Raw genomic sequence first — 6,000 nt, 5'->3', positions numbered from 1 at the left:
TCTTACTATTCCACATGATAAAACACTTCGCCATAATTAATTAATGCAAGAAGATGATTCACTGTTCGTCCTAAAATTGCTTTGATACATATTTTGTTTGTTGCAGAACTAGGAATTCTGTAAGCTTATTTCGTACGGAGAGTTCAAACTGAATGCCTAAATGTATATAAAACAAGAACCCGTAGATGTCTCGGTTGATCAGATACATGGAAAGACACATAAAAGATTAACCTACGATCTCAATGAACATCATAGTATGCATATTTATGATAACATAATCATGTCTTCCTTTGTCGTATCCTATCCCCTATCATAAGGTGTCATGCACTCGGCCATTCTGGGAAGTTGGAGTTTTCTCATAGTCTTGTTGCAATGGATTGATTCCTTTGAAATTGTCCAAGTAGTATTCTCTAGTGATACAAATCACCAGTAGGATGCCACCAATTTTCAGTTAAGATATTACATTCCTATAAATACCCAAAGACCCGATGTAAAAATCATATATATGAAATTACCCTGTAGAGCTTACTCTTAACATAGTCAAATGTTTTAGAAATTTGGAAGCTTCATGAATATATATCAACATAATTCTTGCTCAAATTTTCACATACTGTACAATATATCCCACACGGTATTGATTTACATATTATAACAATGTATGGACATAATAAGATACATTATCATACACAACTTACAGACACATATGAACTATACATAGGACATGTGGACCTTAGTTATTCGAGAATTGTGCATATGTATGATCAGGTGGCATTTGGCGATCTTCCTATTTGGTGGGGTACGAAGGCTCCATGGCAAGACCACACATGCCCTTCTTGTCTGCAATGTCCTTCTCCATTCTCAAGTACCCATTCTCGCCCCAAGTTGTGCCCCATGAATTCTTCATCAACCAGAAACTTGTGCCATCACTAGTCTTTCCATACCCAATGGCCGCAATTCCATGGTCCAAGTCAGTACCGCAGGAGCCAGTCATCACCCCACCAGAGTAGAATTGGAATGTCATGTCGCCTCCGTCCATAGCTACGGACACTGGTTGGTTTGCCACCGCCTTCATAAGGGCACCCTCGTTATTGGCAGGCACATCCTCAAAGCCGGTGATGGTTGCGGCGCTATTGGATCCAGCCTTGCACTTGCCGTCGGCTGCAGTATATGGGTACCTGGACTCCATGGTCAGACCTCCATTCTTGATAATGAATTTGAAGGCATCATCCATGAGTCCTCCCTCGCAGCCTTGATCTTCACCATGAACATCACAGTCAACCAACTCTTGCTCCGATAGTGAGATTAACTTGCTGGTTTTCAGTTTTACAATGCCCTCTGTCACGGCAACGGCAGAAAATGCCCAACAACAGCCTAGAAATAATTGTGTTGTTATAGTGTTATCCAATAAAATATTAACACATATATGCAGTGCAACACCGTGTACTTACCACACTGGCCTTGATCCTTGATAGGGGTGACAGCCCCCTTAGCCCTCCAGTCCATCGTTGTTGGAAGAGCATCAAAACTCAAATTCTCATACCTGAATCCTGTAGAAAGAACTCGCATGGAGTTTGATTTCAACCCCTTGTTTGTGTTGGTTGTCCTGAACTCATCATTGGTGATATCAGCGAACTGGTTGACGCCGAGCCAGAACTTGTGATTCTGGGCATTGAATGTTTCAATGAATTCGACGTTGGCTTTGAAAACCTCGAACCGGCGCGCCTTCTCGGTGACGTCCTTGTACACACGGCCATACTAAACTATCCAATCCTCATGCTTCGCCACCATCGACAAGTCATCGTTCAGCTCACGAGCTGAAATGACAGTACCACCGAGGCAGATGCAACCAAGGATTGCAAGAAGCAAAGCCTTGTGGACGGCCATCTTCGGTTAGGCACCGAACTGCAATGACAGTACTGAAGAGGTAGATGAAACCTAGGATGGCAAGTCTCTGTACTTTGGTCTGGTTTGTTGGATGGTACTTGGTGGCATATATAGTGTCATGTATGTGTTAGAAATAGGAGACTGAGAGATACGGTGCTTGAGCGAAGGTGGTTATGGAAAAGGGCTTGTGCGTTGCCGTGGATTATGGTGGCCGGCTACATGGTATAAAAATGATGCGCACATCTGATTGACCGGCCAGATTGTATAAAAGTGATAGGACCCAACAAGGAAGTACCCTTGGTGCACGTCTAATAGTGACCCCTGCTTGATTATTTCTGGAGTGTACGTCTGATAGTGATCCATGCTTGAGAAATTTCTTAATCAAAGAAAGAACAACCGTGTTCTTGCAAATAAATTTTCTGAAGAGGACCGTGGACGCGGCGCCCAGTGTGTACAAAAGAATCAGGTAACCGCTTGCTAGTATCGACATGAATTTCCTGCCTGCCAAAAAATAGCATGATGATGTGACATACTCGCATGGGGTTTGCTTTCAACCCCTTGTTTGTGTTGGTTGTTCTGAACTCATCATTGGTGATATCAGCAAACTGGTTGACCCCGAGCCAAAACTTGTGATTCTGGGCATTGAATGTTTCAATGAATTCGACGTTGGCTTTGAAAACCTCGAACTGACGCATCTTCTCAGTGGTGTCCTTGTACACACGGCCATACTGAGCCATCCAGTTCTCATGCTTCGCCGCCATCAACAAGTCATCGTTCAGCTCACGAGCTGAAATGACAGTACCACCGAGGCAGATGCAACCGAGAATTGCAAGAGGCAAAGCCTTGTGAATGGCCATCTTCGGTTCGGCACCGAACTGCAATGACAGTATTGAAGAGGTAGATGCAACCTAGGATGGCAAGTGTCTGTACTTTGGTCTGGTTTGTTGGATGGGACTTGGTGGTATATATACTGTCATGTACGTGATAAAATAGAAGACCAAGAGATACGGTGCTTGTGGAAAAAGGCTTTTGTGTTGCCGTGGATTATGTTGGCCGGCTCGATGGTATAAAATTATATACGGACATCTGATGGGCCGGCCAAATTATATAAAAATGATAGTGCAAACAAAGAAGTACGTTCGGTGCACATCTGATTGTGACCCCTGCTTGATTATTTCAGGAGTGTACATCTGATAGTGATCCCTGCTTGAGAGATTTATTAATGAAATAAAGAATAAGTGTGTTCTTGAAAATAAGTTTCCTGAAGAGGACCGTGGACGTGACGCATGGTTTGTACAGAAGAATCAAGTAAGCGCTTCCTAGTACGGACACGAATATCCTTCCTGATAAAAAAATAGCTTGATGATGTAACATCTTAATCAACAAGTGTTGTCTAAGAGCATCTCTAGCAGACCCCGCATCCCGCCGACCCCCAAAACATGTTTGCAGTTCGCGAAAAAACGGTTTTACGGGCCAGCGCACACTGGTAGAAAAAGGGCCTATAGTCCCGGTTCGTAAGGACCTTTAGTCCCGGTTCCGGAACCGGGACTAAAGTGTCGGTACTAATACCTCCCCCCTTTAGTCCCGGTTCAATCCAGAACCGGGACTAAAGGCCCTCCACGTGGGCAGTGCGCAGAGCCCAGTCAGGAGACCCTTTGGTCCCGGTTGGTGGCACCAACCGGGACCAATAGGCATCCACGCGTCAGCACTTCTGTGGCTGGGGTTTTGTTTTTTTTAAAGGGGGGGGGGGGGGGGGTTGGGGGTTTTGGGGGGTTAATTTAGGTGTTTCATATATTGTGTTAGCTAGTTATAATTAATAGAGAGAAGTGTCCTCTGTTATGTCCGTGCTTGGTCGACGCTACGTACTATACATACGTATATAGAGAGGACTAGACACGCTAGCTAGCTAGTAAGCAAACGAAGGAAACAGAAGATCGTCATGAACATATATGCATATATACAGAGAGAAGTGATATCGACCACCTCTCCTTCTTCGAGAGATTGGTCGAACAACAAGTTCTCGTATATCTATCTGACACTACCGGCTACATATATACAATAATTATCTCTTACAAATATAATCATACGGACTCAGGGTCCACATAGAATTCTCCGTCTTCAGGGATCACGTGGTCAAGAAAGAATGCCGCCAATTCCTCTTGAATTGCTCGCATGCGAGCTGGTGCTAGGAGTTCATCCCGCTTCCGAAACATCTAATTTGAAGAAGGGGGTCAATACATATATATATATATATATATATATATAAATGAATGAAACTCAACACAAATGATGGTAATAAAATAAAATTGTGAATGTTGTTATTTACGTACTTCATATTGTTCGTTAGAGTACCCGCCCCGCTCACAGGTCGTGTGGCGGATGGACTCGCAGATGTAGTATCCACAGAAATCATTCCCTTGTTCCTGCCACAACCACTTTACAAGAAATAGAGGTCAATCAAACTGATAAGCAAGAATGCTAAATGGTATTGATGAAACTAGCGCTTGAATCACTAGGAGATGCGCGGAACATGCTACTATAGTACTTACTTTCGGGTGTCTAAATTCCAGCTCCTTCGGCAGTCCCGGAACTGTTTTGGTGAATTTTCTCCAAACCTTGCCGGACAAAGAAAACAATTACTTGATATCAGGAAATGAACAAAGTTGCTGATATGGTGGATAATGATCGATTTAACTTACTTCTTAAGGATTTCAGTCATGTCCGCATACTCCGCTTCGGCAAATTCCTTTCCAATAATGCGGTCATAGTTTCCTTTCGGCGGATCAGACTTCGGTGGTTTTGTCAGGGCAGCCAGAGTGCGCTTCACTTTCACCCAATCTACCTTCTCCTCCGGAGGTGGATGTTTCTTTGCTTTCACCCCTTCAAAGAAGTTCCTCACTTCTTCTCGCGCGATCTCGGCGTTCTCCTCCATGGTCCTCTCATATGGTAACTTCTCTGGAGTCTTCAGAGAAGGACCGAATCTGTATGTCCTCCCACCTCTGGTTGTACTGCTAGATGCCGACCGAGCAGACGGAGCGGTTGTCTTCTTTACTTGCTTAAGAGGCGGAGGAGAAGGACTACGACGCGCCGGAGCAGCTGGAGCGGCGGCAGGTCTCTTCCGCCCTTGCTGACGAGGCGGAGAAGGAGGAGGCTGGCTGCTCGGGCACGTCGGCGCAGGCGGAGAAGGAGGCCGGAGAAGGAGCCGGCCGAGGGCCCTGATCGTCACTCGCCGGAGGAGGAGGCGGTGGAGGCGGAGTGCCCTGACTCGCCCGAGGAGGAGGAGGAGGCGGTGGCGTCCAGTTCGGAAGGTTGATGAGCTCCTTCCGCCATAGGCATGGAGTCTTCAGAGCATACCCCAGCCGAGTCTCCCCTTCACCGGTAGGGTGGTCAAGCTGGAGGTCCTCAAATCCCTCCGTTATCTCATCCACCATTACCCTAGCATATCCTTCTGGAATCGGCCGGGAGTGAAAAGTTGCGCCGGGTTCAGTAGGATAAACAGAGCCAACAGCCGCCTTGACCTTAAAATTCATCCATTGCGTCATAAGGTGGCAATTTTGAGACTCCGTTATAGCATCCACGGGATAGCTGGCAGGAGCCATCAAGGCATGCTCCGGCTGAAGCAGCTCGGTGGAAGCCACGCTGCTTCTGCGCTGAGATGGCGGGGTTGCTTCGGGGGAAGCTTCGGCAGTACGTTTGCTGCGATTTGCTTCTCGTTCCTCTGTCGCGTCTACCCTTGCTTGCAGCGCCTGTATTTGGGTGTGCTGCACTTTTTTCCTCCTCTCATGGGATTTGTAACCGCCTGCGTCCGGAAACCCAACCTTCCACGGAATTGAGCCTGGCGTGCCTCGTGTCCGTCCAGGGTGCTCAGGATTCCCGAGGGCCATTGTGAGCTCGTCGTTCTCTCTGTCTGGAAAGAACGTCCCTTCCTGCGCTGCTTCGATATACTGCTTAAGCTTACTGACTGGTATGTCCATTTGATCGTTCGTCCAAATGCACTTCCTTGTTACAGGGTCCAGTGTTCCGCCAGCCCTGAAGAACAAAGTCCGGCAACGGTCTGGCCAGTTAATTGTCTCTGGTTCGATCCCTTTATGAACCAGATCATTCTTAGTATTGGAC

At 46.4% G+C, this 6,000-nt stretch overlaps 1 long non-coding RNA gene and 2 pseudogenes across 1 annotated transcript; all 3 read right to left on the bottom strand.

Moving 5' to 3' along the window:
• Positions 1-784: 784 nt before the first annotated feature.
• LOC125540771 (senescence-specific cysteine protease SAG39-like) lies at positions 785-1,884 on the bottom strand (annotated as a pseudogene).
• A 6-nt stretch (positions 1,885-1,890) lies between these two features.
• Positions 1,891-2,741, bottom strand: LOC147983303 (senescence-specific cysteine protease SAG39 pseudogene; annotated as a pseudogene).
• Positions 2,742-3,921: 1,180 nt separating this feature from the next.
• On the bottom strand, positions 3,922-4,502 carry LOC147983302 (uncharacterized). The gene is made up of 3 exons (XR_015614958.1): positions 4,434-4,502; positions 4,215-4,319; positions 3,922-4,097 (listed from the first exon to the last, which is right to left on the bottom strand). It is a non-coding gene; the product is annotated as an uncharacterized LOC147983302 (long non-coding RNA).
• Positions 4,503-6,000: the final 1,498 nt, after the last annotated feature.

This window comes from Triticum urartu, chromosome 2A (assembly GCF_056163025.1).
Source record: "Triticum urartu cultivar PI428250 chromosome 2A, HENAU_Tu73, whole genome shotgun sequence".
Lineage (NCBI taxonomy): Eukaryota > Viridiplantae > Streptophyta > Magnoliopsida > Poales > Poaceae > Triticum > Triticum urartu.
The sequence above is the reverse complement of the archived record's forward strand: the minus strand, read 5'-3'. Positions and strand labels throughout refer to the sequence as shown.